The 15798-nt window shown below is 48.4% G+C and overlaps 1 long non-coding RNA gene across 1 annotated transcript in view; it reads left to right on the forward strand.

Moving 5' to 3' along the window:
• The first annotated feature begins 11758 nt into the window (after positions 1 to 11758).
• Positions 11759 to 15798, forward strand: part of LOC140394830 (uncharacterized) — an 82955-nt gene continuing 78915 nt past the window's right edge. Inside the window, exon 1 of the long non-coding RNA XR_011936022.1 lies at positions 11759 to 11817. This is a non-coding gene — a long non-coding RNA (uncharacterized lncRNA). The remainder of the gene's footprint in view (positions 11818 to 15798) is intronic.

Raw genomic sequence — 15798 nt, forward strand, 5'->3', positions numbered from 1 at the left:
CGGTGACCGGTGGCTGGATGGTTCGGACATCCCTGTGTGGCTGGTTGGAGTGACGAGAGGTAGTAGGTTGAGCAGACCTGCATAGGGCTGCATAGTCACCAAGCTTGCCACATTGGACACAGTGTCGGGATTTTGCAGGACATTGCCGCTTTAAGTAGCCGGAGCCACAATTGCCGCACGCCGTGACGTCAGAACGTTCGGTACGCCACCACTCATGCGCGGTGCGGTCGTACATAGTGTGTGCCTGCGCAGTGCGGTCTTCGGCCTCGCCATGCCCTCGGGTCAGTGCGCGCATGCGCGGGAGCCCGCGAAAAGCGCGCAAAATGGCCGCTCTCATCCAGGCTTAGGCCCTGGAGTTGTTTAATGACTTGCACCCGCTCTGCCTCATGGGGACCTTGCCACGCCGTTTCAGCCGCTTGAATGTGCGAGTATCGGTTAGTGGCGTGTTCATGCAGAACGCAGGTCTTGATGGCTATCGCAAGGGTGAGCTGTTTAACCTTGAGGAGCTGCTGGTGTAGGGGGTCCGATTGCACACCGAAAACGATCTGGTCACGGATCATCGAGTCGGAGGTGGAGCCGAAATTACAGGACTGCGTGAGGATGCGAAGGTGGGTGAAGAAAGATGGAAAAGGTTCATCCTTACCCCGCAGACGCTGTTGAAGGACATAGCGCTCAAAACTTTGAGCAGGACTGTCTTGAACTTGGACTTGTCTTCACCTTCAGCGAAAGTGAGAGAGTTGAAGATATGGATGGCGTGGACCCCGGCCGTGGAAAGGAAGAGAGCAATCTTCCTGGCGTCTGAAGCAGCTTCCAGGTCTGTAGCTTCGAGGTATAGCTGGAATCGTTGTTTAAAGATTTTCCAGTTCGCACCGAGGTTGCCGGTGATGCGGAGCGGCGGGGAGGGCGGACGCTGTCCATACTACTGGATGGCTGATTGCTGGTCAAAGGCAGATCACTTGAAGGTAGGTCTATTAAATTCTAACATCACATACTGGTACCATGATGTGTTGGGTACTCTGGATCTGTGGAGACTGCGTTTACCTTAGCAGTAACATAGACAGGCTACCAACACTTGTAATAGTGCAACTCTATTTTGTTTAACTAAGAGCTGTTAAACACACTTGCACTGTGGGTCGACACTATGTTAGATTGACTGAAGACCAATGCCTAACCTGACCAGCCTATACTGCTAGCACACGGTGGATGTTTGTGCTCCTGACTGTGGGCTCTGTCTATCTCAGAGGCTGCATCCCGAATGAGCGGGAAAACTAGTGCCCTCTGTCTTTATAGTGACTGTGCCCTAACTAGTGATTGGCTGCTGTGTTGTATGTGTTGATTGGTCTTGCAGTGTGTCAGTCAGTGTGTGGCTCTGCACCATTATATACTGATGTGTATATTATGACAAGTACCACAGGATCTTCTATATGCACCACAAAATATGGTCAGAGTAGGGGAATATGGCTTTCACCGAGCAGAGTCGGTGACAGGGTTCAGGTGATGGGAGATTTAGAAATTCAAAGATAAAGTTGAGGCAGTAGTAATGTATGTCAGCTTGTGGGTAAAGACAACCTAAGTGAAACAAAGAGTTTAAAGGTAATTGTGCATTAGCATGTAAGGCCCATGCAGGGAATAGTGGTTTAAAAAATCAAACTGAAGTCACTTTATCTGAATGTGCAGGATGTCACCAAAAGATAGCTGAACTATTGTTACAATCAGAGATTTAGGTCTAATCGTCACTACAAAGACATGGGGCGGGATTCTCTGACCCTCCGTGCCGGAATCGCGGCCGGCGCGGGGGCGGAGAATAGCCGGTCACGCTGGAACTCCGGCGCGATGGCGCTTCCGCGATTTTCCACGGACCCGCCAGTCGCGCGCGAGCGCTCGATGCGTCGCCGGTTGGGGGCAGCTTTCAGCGCCCCCGCAGCGATTGTCCGCGGTCGGCCGGCCGAACTCTGGTACCACATGGTGGTTTGCATCTGGTACCACCCGTGGCGGTGGCGGACCTGGTGGGAGGCGGGGGGAATTTGACTCTGGGGGGCGCTCAGCGATGGCCAGGCCCGTGATTGCCACTGATTGGCGAGCCATCGCGATCTGGTGAGGACCTACATTACTCCGCGTGGGCACGCTGTGTGGGTCCGCCACGTTGGCGGCACCCACGTCAAGGTGGGCTGCTGCGCGCATGCACGGACCCGCTTGCAGCCGTTGTGCGCATGCACAGCAGCGTGGTCTGGACAGCAGGGTCCCGCCAGCAGCCAGAGCTGTGGGACGCATGCCGGGGTCCTGCTAGCCCCTGGAAAACGGAGAATCACCCCGGACATTTGTGGAAAAAGTCCAGAGTGATTCCCGCCTGTTTTCCTGCGGGCGTGGGGACTTATTCCCCAAAAGGGAGAATCCAGCCCGCAGTTGCAAGGTGACTGAGGTTGGGAATTAAATATTCAATTTCAAAAAGACAGTCAGAACGAACAATAATCGAGGGTTAGCCCTGATGATAAAGGATGACGTCAAGGCATTGCTGAGAAAGGATCTTAGCTGAGAGAATCATGAAGCAGCATCTGTGTCAATAGAGATTAGGAACAGCAAAGGTGAGAAAATGCTGGTGGGAGTATTTTATAGGCCCCCCTAACAATAGTTATAGTTTTGGATAGAGCATTCACAAGACATTATCGGGGCATGCAAGAAAGGCATTAGGCCAAATATACGATGGAGGGGCAGTCACCGTTGGATTGCCGCTCTGCTCTGATCTTTTTTACCTTAGATTGGAGCTCCTCATTTCTCACCCAAACTTCTGACTAGGCCAGCTGAGAATTGTATAGCACAACTGCACATGGAGGCCCCCTAGAGTACAGGAACCTCAAGGAAATGAAGCCAGACCCTCTTTTTACAGCACCACCTGCCATATTCTGCTTAGTATAAATGTCCCGTTGTTCAAAAGCCACTTTTACAAACTAGAGCGAGAAGGTAAGTTGTAACGTGAGGTGAGGGGATGAGGTGGATCGGGGAGGGAGAACTGTGAGTTGGGGGATCAGAAGGCTGATGAATGTCAAGGGGGGTTGGAGGGGTGCGTGGTTGGGAGAGTCACGTGCTCAGAGGGGTAGGGGTGTAGTCAGGAGATGGGGAGGCAGTTGAGGGATGTGGAGGCAGTCAGTGGGGGTGATGTCGTTGGGTGGTGCAGGGTTTAATTGGAGGGGGGGGTAGTTGGGGTGGGAGATGTAGTCAGAGAGTGGAGAGGTGGTGGTGGGTTGTTGGGTAGGGGGGATATGTAGGTGGTGCTGTGTAGTCAGTGGTGTCATGATATTCAAACACACACATCATGATAGACACACCAACAGACAAATCAGAACACACAACACCACAACCAATGACAGAAAGATATAAAAGCACAGACACGACCCCCGGTGGTCAGTATTAGCTGCAGAGGAGGACCAGGACAGATCTGCTACCAAACACACTCAGGGAGACAGCACGTGCAGAGTATCCAGAACGAACTGTATTATAAGAGTTAAAATAAAATAGAGTTGTACCACATACAACTGTGTTGGCTCATCTGTGCACCAGAGCACCCAACACCACATGGTACAGGAGTGGATCGATACCTGCCGGCATACCTCAGTGTAAAGAGACAACCAGCAGTGCCCAGGCAAAATGATAGAGTTCCCGGTTCCGCAGCCGCTCCAGTGCTACGGCGATCTCCGCGAAAACTGGCGGCGATTCCGGCAAGTGTTCGAATTGTTCCTGGTGGCAGCTGAACTCCAAGACCTGGATGATAGCGAAAAAATTGAATTTCTCCTCACCATCGCCGGTGCAAGGGCAAGAGAAATATTCACAAGGTTCAGGTTCTTCAGGAGGCAGCAAAGGTACGATTACCAGGCAGTCCTGGACAAATTCTCCAAGTACTGTGAAGAAAACGCAATCCAATCGGCAAGTAAAGGTAAGAAAAGCTGCAGTACTCACCTCGTGGCCGGGATCCCGGAGCCCGAATTCCCAGAGGCCGAAATCCCGGGCCTGAGAGAGGGCTGGGTCGAGGTCGGCGGCCATCTTGCTAAAGGTATCACGCTAGCACAGTTGCGCGAGCAGTGCGCAGAACCGGAAGTTTCGTTTGCGCATGCGCGAGATGCTGCGCATGCGCAGTCAAGAAAACGGCCATCGGTAAAGGAACAGCGATCTGAGCATGCGCAGTCGCTTCCTACGTGCTACATACCGAGCGTCAGGATGTCAGAGGCCCCAGACTGCACCAATTTAAAGGGGAAATGTCCCAAATCCAATTTAAAAGGGAAACGTCCCAAATCAAAAAAACAAAAATCTGTTAAAGCTGTAAAACAACCTTCCCTCACCTGGAATGACAGCACATTGCCGCAAATTGACCCAGGAGATGAATTTGACCTCCGAAAAACCCTCCGACAAGCAGTTACCTACGCACAAGCCGATGATTCCGACCTCGAATACTTCGATGACGATCTTTACAGTGTTTCCGGACCTCGCGAGCCCAATGATAGCTCCGTGGTCCTATACGACTATGACTCAGACGAACCTTTCATGTTGCACATTGGCGGCCCCCACATTGAATCCGACGCAGATGCGGATTCATTTTTCGGATTTGAGGATCTTCAATCCAGCAGATATGACGTTCCAACTTATCAGTACCGGATGATGCTGCAGCCTGACATTAACAGACAGGGAGCGGTGCAAGCACACGGAGAGCGCCCTGCTGCCACACAGAGCGTGGTCCACGTCCCGCTCAACGTTCCCGACTCTATGAAAGAAGGCATGCAAGACTCCAGAGCGCAGTCCTCGCATGAACCAGAAGTGACTCCAGTGTCACAAGCTTCCACAGCAAGCTCGTGGACAGACTCCACAATTGCAGAAATGCAAGACTCCAGAGCGCAGTCCTTGCACGGACAAGAAGTGACTCCAGTGTCACAAGCCTCCACAGAGAGCTCGTGGACAGCCTCCACGATAGAAGCAACGCAAGACTCCAGAGCGCAGTCCTTGCACGAACAAGAAGTGACTCCAGTGTCACAAGCCTCCACAGAGAGCTCGTGGACAGCCTCCACGATAGAAGCAACGCAAGACTCCAATGTGCAGTCCTTGCAGGAACAAGACCATGAGGGTCTAGCAACCTCTCCTGACCAACCAGCGGCAGACGATGCAAGTCTGCCATGCTCACGTGAACAGCAAGAAGGCAATAACAGCCTACCATGCTCCACTACACAGCAGCATGACCATGACTGTCTCTCATGCTACAATGAAGGGCACAGCGCTGAAGACTGTTCAAGCCCAACTGAAGACAAGCCAAAGGAATCGCCTCGTCCAAGCCCGAAGAAAAAAGGTTTATGCGCTGACCTTCAGGATCATTATAGCCGAACAGAGATTAATAATGCTGCACAGCCACAGAAGGATGCTGAGGATTTGCTAACGAAATTAATTGAATGTTTAACTTGCAAGGAGCAGACTGAGAATTGCCAGTGTTTTAGTACGGATCGAAAAAATGGACAAGACATTGATCCTCAGGTAATGGAAATAACACAACCTGAATCATATCTACAGCAGGGACAAATTTCTCCCTTCAACACAACGCCGCAAAATCCCAACTTCGGAGACCAGCAGTTAGTCAGTAATGACTCTTCAAACCTTGAGGGGAACATTAATTGCATTGAACCTATACACACTCCACTGATAAATGAGCAGAACATTGGAGCAAGAATCCTGAGGACACCGACATCGAGTAGCCAGATAACGAATTTAAAACCCACAGCAGTTTCAAGTGAACCAAGTGTGCTTTCCACTAATGGTGAAGATGCAGATAAGGTCGACCCGATTATCCATTGTACCACACTAACCCCAGTGATTAAGCAGTTATGTATGGGGAGTATAATGTGGGCAAATGAGAACAGTAAAAGAGAGACTGTGACCATGCCAGTCCCAGCAAAATCAGACCCAGAGACCATGAAGGCATGTACATTAGACAAAGATACATATGAGGTACCTGAGAAGAAAAGTGAAACGGAATGTTCTTTGGAAAATAGTACAATGTCGATAGAAACATTGGATCCTATATTCGAGACCATACATATGGGAGAATTTGGGGGTAATAAACAAGGTTCTGCAATGTCTGGGGGAAGATTTAAAATTCCAAAGAAGAAAAGCCCAAATGAAGGACAACAGCAAGACAATGACAGTCCACCGACATGGTGTGCACCACCAGATGAAAACTCTGACAATTTACCCAACCCTAGCGAACAGCAAGCTGCTAATGAGGATCTATCCACGGGATGTGAGACGAGTGACGACAGCATCCCACTTCCCATGCAAAAGGTGCAAGGTGACAGACCTCGCCTAGTGCGTACCGAGGCACTCGACGATCACGGTGGGACCACTGACGACTGCGGTGGCGGCGCACCGCTTCCACCCTCGATGGCTCGACCCTCTCCACTGGTTGGTGCATTCCTGCATGTTCCGACTCCAGAAGTGCAGCTTCAGGGAATCTCGGCTGCCTCCAGTGAACCTGTTGGGACTCCGGACGGGGGGCATCGACGGAAGGCAGATCGGACTCCAGATGGGGAGCAGCCAAGCGCCGACTCTGATTTGCGCACGCCAGACCTTGCTCCGGACGGGCGGTGTCGCGGCCTCGGTGATGGCACGCTCAGGGTGACGGCGGATGCCACGGTGACAGGGAATGGATCGCGTGGCAGTCCCACTGGGTCGGCAGTGGCAACCAGCACCGGCGGTCCAAGATGGACACACCAATTCGCGCCATCGCCAGACGTTGATGCGAGCAACAATTCTCTCTCCAAGGCGACATGCTTCGACGTTTCTCTGCGGAGTCGCCCTTCCGGCACAGCAGGTGGCCGGAACCAGCGTGCACGGTCTCGGCCAACTTCCACATCTGGCACAGTCATCGCCTTGCATGATATTAGTGATGGTGCTACTTCGATGGCAACGACCCATCGGCTACAAATGCCGTCCACCACAAACATAAAAAGAAAAAAGACTCCACCTTGTTCCTGGCATGCAGGGCGGATGGATTGGTGCGTAGGCGCAATCAGCGAGCTTTGCGCCGCCTTCCATGCTCGCAACTGAACCGTACGCACACGCCGGATCCTCCACTGGTTCCCAAGGATGACTTCGTGGAGATGCCACGGATCATGCCCCTTCCATCGCCACCAGAACCAAACCACAGCCAAGGCACCACTAACAAAGATGTTGAATGTTATATTTGCACGAATGAAAAAACCAAGCACTGCACGAAGTACAACAAATGGTAAAGTAGAGACTTCGGCAACAGCATCACCTCCAACAGTCCAAGGTGAACCAGTGTGACCCCAAATCTCCACAGCTGAACCGGCTTGAGGACCAGCCCATTCTTGAGGCGGTCACCCATTAGACTGGACTTATAACGCTGTTCATACGTTCAAAAAGTCAAACACTTCTGTATTATAACCTGTTGTTGTTTATTGTTCCAGATATCGTCTGACCGGACCAATATTCAAGTTTTTTTTTCCCTCTCGCATCCAAGTTTTGTTATGGTACAACCTTGTTAGTGTGACGCACCCGACATCGCCCCATGTAAATAGTTACGTCATATACACACGCTGTACACAACACACACACACACTCTTAGATGCACTCACGACACAATTATATTTATAACCACGTAGGCACATATCTTTGTAAAAAGGGGGGATGTCATGATATTCAAACACACACATCATGATAGACACACCAACAGACAAATCAGAACACACAACACCACAACCAATGACAGAAAGATATAAAAGCACAGACACGACCCCCGGTGGTCAGTATTAGCTGCAGAGGAGGACCAGGACAGATCTGCTACCAAACACACTCAGGGAGACAGCACGTGCAGAGTATCCAGAACGAACTGTATTATAAGAGTTAAAATAAAATAGAGTTGTACCACATACAACTGTGTTGGCTCATCTGTGCACCAGAGCACCCAACACCACAAGTGGTAGGGGATAGTTTTGGATAGGGGACTTTGGTGGTCTCTTACAACGAACCTCGAAAGGTAACATGCAGATACAACAAGCAATTGGCAAGGCAAAAGGCAAGTTAGCTTTTATTATAAAGTGATTGTTGTATAGGAGTCTTGCTACAGCTGTAGTGGGCCTGGATGCAACCACACCTGGAACACTGTGTGCAGTTTTGGTCTCCATATCTAAGAAAGGACAAACTTGCACTGGAGGTGTTACAAATAAGGTGCTATGGATTGGAATCTGGGATGGAAATTTTGACCTCTGATGAGAGACTGGATAAATTAGGTCTATACTCTCAAGAGTTCAGAAAAATTATAGGTAATCTCATTGAAATAAACAAGATTCTGAAGGGGCTTGATAGAGTAGACACTGAAACATTGTTTCTGCTGGTTGGGGAACCTGCAAAATTGGGTTGGGGGCTACAGTGTCCAGGATAAGGGGCTGATTATTTAAGACTGAGATGAGGAGGAATTTCTTCAATCAAAGGGTTGTAAATCTATGAAATCCTCCACCCGAAAGGATTGTGAATCTTTTATCGTTGCAACATATTTAAGGCTCAGAAAGACAGATTTTGATCTCTTAGAAAATCAAGGGATGGGGGAGAAGTTGGGAAAGTGGAGTTTAAATCCAACATCAGCCATAATGGTATTGAATAGTGGAATAGGCTTGACAGGCCATCTAGTCTACTCCTCCTATCTCTTGTGTTCTTGGGAGAGGGTAGGCAGGGCCTCAGTATAACATCTCATCCTAAAACAGCAGCACTGACAGTGCAGCACTCCCTCAGCATTGCACTGGAGTGCCAGCCTAAGTTTAGTTCTCACAAAAGAAAAAGATAATGTTGTGGAGGAGAATGCTGAGCCCCAGGCTAATAGAATAGATGGCATTGAGGTACGTAGGGAAGAGGTGTTGGCAATTCTGGACAGGCTGAAAATAGATAAGTCCCCGGGACCTGATGGGATTTATCCTAGGATTCTATGGGAGGCCAGGGAAGAGATTGCTGGACCTTTGGCTTTGATTTTTATGTCATCATTGGCTACAGGAATAGTGCCAGAGGACTGGAGGACAGCAAATGTGGTCCCTTTGTTCAAAAAGGGGAGCAGAGACAACCCCGGCAACTATAGACCGGTGAGCCTCACGTCTGTAGTGGGTAAAGTCTTGGAGGGGATTATAAGGGACAAGATTTATAATCATCTAGATAGGAATAATATGATCAGGGATAGTCAGCATGGCTTTGTGAAGGGTAGGTCATGCCTCACAAACCTTATTGAGTTCTTTGAGAAGGTGACTGAACAGGTAGATGAGGGTAGAGCAGTTGATGTGGTGTATATGGATTTCAGCAAAGCGTTTGATAAGGTTCCCCACGGTAGGCTATTGCAAAAAATACGGAGGCTGGGGATTGAGGGTGATTTAGAGATGTGGATCAGAAATTGGCTAGCTGAAAGAAGACAGAGGGTGGTGGTTGATTGGAAATGTTCAGAATGGAGTACAGTCACAAGTGGAGTACCACAAGGATCTGTTCTGGGGCCGTTGCTGTTTGTCATTTTTATCAATGACCTAGAGGAAGGCGCAGAAGGGTGGGTGAGTAAATTTGCAGACGATACTAAAGTCGGTGGTGTTGTCGATAGTGTGGAAGGATGTAGCAGGTTACAGAGGGATATAGATAAGCTGCAGAGCTGGGCTGAGAGGTGGCAAATGGAGTTTAATGTAGAGAAGTGTGAGGTGATTCACTTTGGAAGGAATAACAGGAATGCGGAATATTTGGCTAATGGTAAAGTTCTTGAAAGTGTGGCTGAGCAGAGGGATCTAGGTGTCCATGTACATAGATCCCTGAAAGTTGCTACCCAGGTTGATAGGGTTGTGAAGAAGGCCTATGGAGTGTTGGCCTTTATTGGTAGAGGGATTGAGTTCCGGAGTCGGGAGGTCATGTTGCAGCTGTACAGAACTCTGGTCCGGCCGCATTTGGAGTATTGCTTACAGTTCTGGTCACCGCATTATAGGAAGGACGTGGAGGCTTTGGAGCGGGTGCAGAGGAGATTTACCAGGATGTTGCCTGGTATGGAGGGAAAATCTTATGAGGAAAGGCTGACGGACTTGAGGTTGTTTTCGTTGGAGAGAAGAAGGTTAAGAGGAGACTTAATAGAGGCATACAAAATGATCAGGGGGTTGGATAGGGTGGACAGTGAGAGCCTTCTCCCGCGGATGGATATGGCTGGCAAGTGGGGACATAACTTTAAACTGAGGGGTAATAGATATAGGACAGAGGTCAGAGGTAGGTTCTTTATGCAAAGAGTAGTGAGGCCGTGGAATGCCCTACCTGCTACAGTACTGAACTCGCCAACATTGAGGGCATTTAAAAGTTTATTGGATAAACATATGGATGATAATGGCATAGTGTAGGTTAGATGGCTTTTGTTTCGGTGCAACATCGTGGGCCGAAGGGCCTGTACTGCGCTGTATTGTTCTATGTTTTATGTTCTCAGAGTGGGTTTTGAAAACAAAATACTTGCATTTGTATTGTGCTTTTCACAACCTTAGAATGTCCCAAAGTGCTTTACAGTCAGTGAAATATTTTTGAGGTGTAGTCATCGTTGCAATATTAGAAAATGGGCAGCTAATTTTTACCTAGCAGCTCCCACAAAATGCAACGTGGCAATGACCAGATGATGGGGTCTTTTACATTTAACTTGGGGGGCAGACGGGACCGGTTTGGTGTCTCATCTGAAAGATGTGTAACCCCTAACCTTCAGACTCAGCATTGAGATTGTTGCACCGTGAATCGCAGGAATGACTCTTCCCTCCAGGAAGGGAAGTTAGGAAAAGACACAGAAGCTGGATTTTCACGACTGAGGTCGACCAGCCTCATTATAAAGTGCCTCTCTGTATGCTATTTTCACTCCAGGAAGTGTGAGGCAATTTGGAGTTGAGCACACCACTCATGTGTAGATTGGAGGTGGCCACAACGGTGGCCGAGTGATGTGGCAGGCTGGCTAAAAAGTCCCAGCTCTCTGGCATTTTCCCCATCATTTTGCTACATTTTAGGCTCTCTGTTCCTCCAGAGGCCTTCCAACTCCATGAAAATGTGGTCCTTGCTTAAAATTTGAACTGAACTAAATCCAGGATAAACCCTATGGAGAAAGCATTGCAAGAATGTTGACAGCCCTGCCTCAGATGTCAAGTAATTTGCAATGTTTAAAAGAGAGATGGGTAGTTATTTGGGATGGAAGGATAAGGAGAAATGGAAGCATGGTGGAGTGGTCTGTTTGTGTTTCTAAAAGGTTTACCAAATATGTTGCATTGATAAACACAGAACCCAATATCCAAAATTGTGGTGTATTATCCGATCCTGTTAGGTATAGTGTGTGATCCAAATGAAAGTGGCTCTCCTCCAATTCTGAACAAAGAAAGTTTGTCCACTGTTTTTTTTTCTTGCAAATAATGCCTCTTTTAAAATTCCCTCTTTGTTTGCAGAATGATTGATTAAAAGTCCATGTCACAAACCTTTGCAAATTACTTATTTCTTGGCAAACTAGCTGTACATTTATCAAGATTAACCCGCAACGTATTTGAGGTGCAGAACAAAACAACATTCTTCAATAATCAGCATTTATCTCTTTGTTGGCAAGAACATCTTTTTCCCAGAAGTACCATGCCAGTGGCCTGGAGAAACACCCTGCCAAAGATATTAATGGGGAGCCAGCTACTTTGCATAATATATTTTGCCCTATGTACTCCGCACATACTTAACTAGACAGCACAGTCAAAATGTAACCACATTACAACAAGCTCACGAAAACTGCAGTGATAATTTTTGCTTTCTACAGTAAGTCTTCTTTTAGTTTTCTCAGTTTTCCATTACCTAATGTTACTTCACGGATGAACATACCTGTTGGTTATCTATCTATCTCTTTCTATTTATTGCTTGGTCTGTCTATCTAGCTATCTGTTTTTTTGTCTTCCCTTGTGTATGATATTAGAATTAGTTGTTTGGAACTTGAGTATTGTTGAGTTGCTGTTCCCCCTGACGTTGCTATTGCGATTGTACTGGTGAGTGCAAGACAAAATGCTTCGACAAAATATCTTTTTCAGCAATACTCAAACATTAGAATTAATGTGCTTGTAATCTTGTATGAATTAAAGATTGGCAATTATAGGCAGCCTCTAAAATTGCCATGGATAACCACATGAGACAACACATTTGCTGGATTGCTAGGAAAGCAATTTTCAGCTTACATTATTGTTTCCATTCTCTGCCCAGGCCAGTTTATTCTCTCTTTCCAGTTTTCCACCTAGATTGCACCTCAGGCGTATCCCAGCTGTATTACAGATTGTTTTTTTAAATTCCAGGTTCATTCCTAGACTATTTTTGCCTTGAATCTATTTTTCACTCTTATTAAAGCCAGTCTCTAGGCTTCCAGATGTCCTTTTGATCCCTGTACTCAAGGGTCCTGCAATATCTCCAGCACAAAAACATCTCCACTGGCTACCTTTTAAAAAAAAATGTATTTATGGGATGTGGGCATCGCTGACTAGGAGCACTTATTACCATCCTCTCTGATTTATGGGACTGTCAGCAACTTTGTGGAAGATTCCTTTTTTAATATCTCAAAGCCCCAACGTTGCAGCAATTCTCAAACAACAAATGTATTCTGGAAATGTGTGTGAAACAGCTAACACAGAGGCTTAAGGTGGCAATGTCGCATCCCTACACTCCTGGGCCTCAGCACCGTGTGCTGGTTGTGGCTCAGTGGACATCACTCAGGTCCCATACCAGGACCTCAACACGCAATTCAGGCTGATCCCTTGTGCAGTGCTGAGTGGGTGCTACACTGTTGCAAGTGCCATATTTTGAATGAGACAATGAACTGTCTGTCCTCTCAGGTGGACATGTAAGGTCCGATCGCCGTAAATCAAAGAAGAATGGGTGGGGTGTTCTGCCCAGTGTCCTGGTCAACATTTATCTCCCAACTAACATTGATGGCCTGATAATTATTGTCATAATATGCACCCATGCACATCATGAAGTAAAAACAGACAGTGACAGACACCCAGCTTTGCTGATCAACATACAGGACAGAACACAACCAATCACCAGACAGAACGCCAGAAGGGGGCTTCCAACTATAAAACAGAGGCATCAGCATTCCGCCTCTTTCCACTGGTGACAACTGTAGTGACATTCAGGGTGTATATATCAGTCATCACCTTCTACACGTGGATCAGAGCTAGCCTGGTCTAGTAAGTTAGAGTTAGTACACTTAGATTAGTAGAGTGTCAACCCACAGCTAGCTGTGTGCATTGTTACAGAAGTTCAATAAATCGTATTGAACCAACGCCTATGTTTGGTGTATGCTTTACAGTTCATCTGCATCCTGTTGCAGTCCGTGTTACCCCTGGGTGAATAACACGACATGATACCAGGAGTTTACTTCATCTAAGTAATTTACCTTGAATAATTCAGTGGAGAAGATCCAGGCCCCTCCACAGCTCTGGATCTCCGGAAATCTCGGCGCCAACTGGGGGTCTTCAAGCAGAAATTCAGTCTATACATTGAGGCCTCGGGCGTCGAGGATGCGTCCGGTGCCAGATAAATCGCGCTGCTCCTATCGACTGTGGGGGACCAGGCCATCCAAATCTTCAATTCGCTCACTTTTGCCGGCGGCGAGGACAAGACCAAGTTCCAGACTGTGTTAGCCAAATTCGACAGTCACTGTGAAGTCGAAACGAACGAGAACTTTGAAGGCTATGTCTTCCAGCAACACCTTCAGGGTAAAGATGAGCCTTTCCAATCCTTTCTAACTCATCTGCGCATATAAGCGCAATCCTGCAACTACGGTGACACCGCTGATTCCCTCATCAGAGATCAGATCGTGTTTGGGGTCCACTCCGACGCCCTGCGGGAGCAGCTCCTAAAAATAAAAAATATGACCCTGCCAGTAGCCATTGAGACGTGTAAAGTGCATGAACAGGCGAAAAGTCACTTCTCCCGCCTTAAATCAGCAGAACAGAACCAACTTGCCTCCCACGAGGCAGAGAGTGTACATGCCATCGCCTGAATGCGGCGTCTTAACATCGATGAAGGTGGCCATTTTGCGCGCTTTTCACGGGGTCCCACGCATGCCCACCACGGACGGGCGAACAAAGCAGCCGAAGACCACACTGCGCAGGTGTGAGCAGCGGCTGACACCGGTGTGATGCACGGCGCGTTACGACGTCAACGTCATGACGTGCCCGAACTGCGGCACCGCCCACTTAAAGCGGCAATGCCCTTTAATTGATGTTTCAATTGTGGGAAGCCTGGCCATTATGCAGCCTTGTGCAGGTCTGCACCTCCGATCATGGGCCAGCGATCCCAGTTCCAACGCAAACGAGTTTGAAGTGTGCAGCAAGGGCTGCTGGATTCGGAACCTGGTAACACCACGGATCCAGAGGGCGACTGCCTGGAGTCCCCATATTGTGTGGGCATCATTACCACGCATGATAAGGCCTCCTCAAATTCAGCAACACGCCTACCCATCCTCAACGTGGATTCTGCAGACGAATGGCGTGCTGTCGTACAAGTCAACCAATGCAGCATCGGGTGCAAGCTGGACACTGGTGCTTCAGCCAATCTCATATCTCACGCAGATCTTACTCGCATCCAAAGGCAGCCAAAAATTCTTCCGCCGGCCTGCCAGCTGCTTGATTATAATGGCAATGCCATCACTGCGTTAGGGTCTTGTCACCTGCATGTCTCCAACAAGGCCATCAAAGCCACACTGCGTTTCGAAATTGTCAAGCCTGACAAGGCTTCCCTGCTTGGTGCCCATGCATGCAAGCTACTCAGTCTCGTCCAGCGCGTACATGCCATGTCCTCTGCCAATATGAATCTTCAGGCTGACATTGACGAAATTCTGTCACAATACCCGGATGTGTTCAGTGGGATGGGCACGCTGCCGTATTGCTACAAAATCTTACTCAGGCCTGATGCCACGCCTGTGATCCATGCACCATGCCGGGTGCCGCCTCCTCTGAAGGACCGTTTAAAGGCGCAGCTGCAGGAGATCCAAGACCAGAATATAATCTCTAAAGTGACGGAACCGACTGACTGGGTCAGCTCGATGGTCTGTGTGAAGAACCCCTCTGGAGAACTACGCATATGTATAGATCCCAAGGATCTTAACCGAAACATAATGCGGGAACACTACCCAATCCCGAAGCGGGGGGAGCTAACCAGTGAGATGGCACATGCCAAATTCTTCACGAAGCTAGATGCATTGCGTGGTTTCTGGCAGATACAACTAGACGAGTCCAGCAGGAAGCTCTGCACGTTTAATACACCTTTCGGAAGGTACTGTTACAATCGCATGCCGTTCGGTATTGTTTCAGCCTCTGAAACCTTTCATAGGATCATGGAACAGATGCTGGAGGGCATTGAGGGTGCGCGGGTTTATGTTGATGACGTCATTATATGGTCCACGACCCCAGAGGAACACATATCTCATCTCCAACAAGTATTTAGACGCTTACATGCCAACGGCCTCAAGTTGAAAAAGGCCAAATGCTCCTTTGGCACGTCATCAATCAAATTTTTGGGTGAACAAATATCCCAGCAGTGCGTGCAACCGGACTCGGACAAAGTCAAGGCCATCAACACCATGAAGACCCCGGAAGGCAAAATGGCGGTACTCTGCTTCCTGGGTATGGTTAACTTCTTAGGAAAGTTCATTCCCAACCTCACATCACACACCACTTGCATCTAGTGAAGAAATCCACTGCCTTTCAGTGGCTACCGACACATCAAGCAGAGTGGCTCGAGTTAAAG

The sequence above is a fragment of the Scyliorhinus torazame genome, chromosome 18, assembly GCF_047496885.1.
Source record: "Scyliorhinus torazame isolate Kashiwa2021f chromosome 18, sScyTor2.1, whole genome shotgun sequence".
Classification (NCBI taxonomy): Eukaryota; Metazoa; Chordata; class Chondrichthyes; order Carcharhiniformes; family Scyliorhinidae; genus Scyliorhinus; species Scyliorhinus torazame.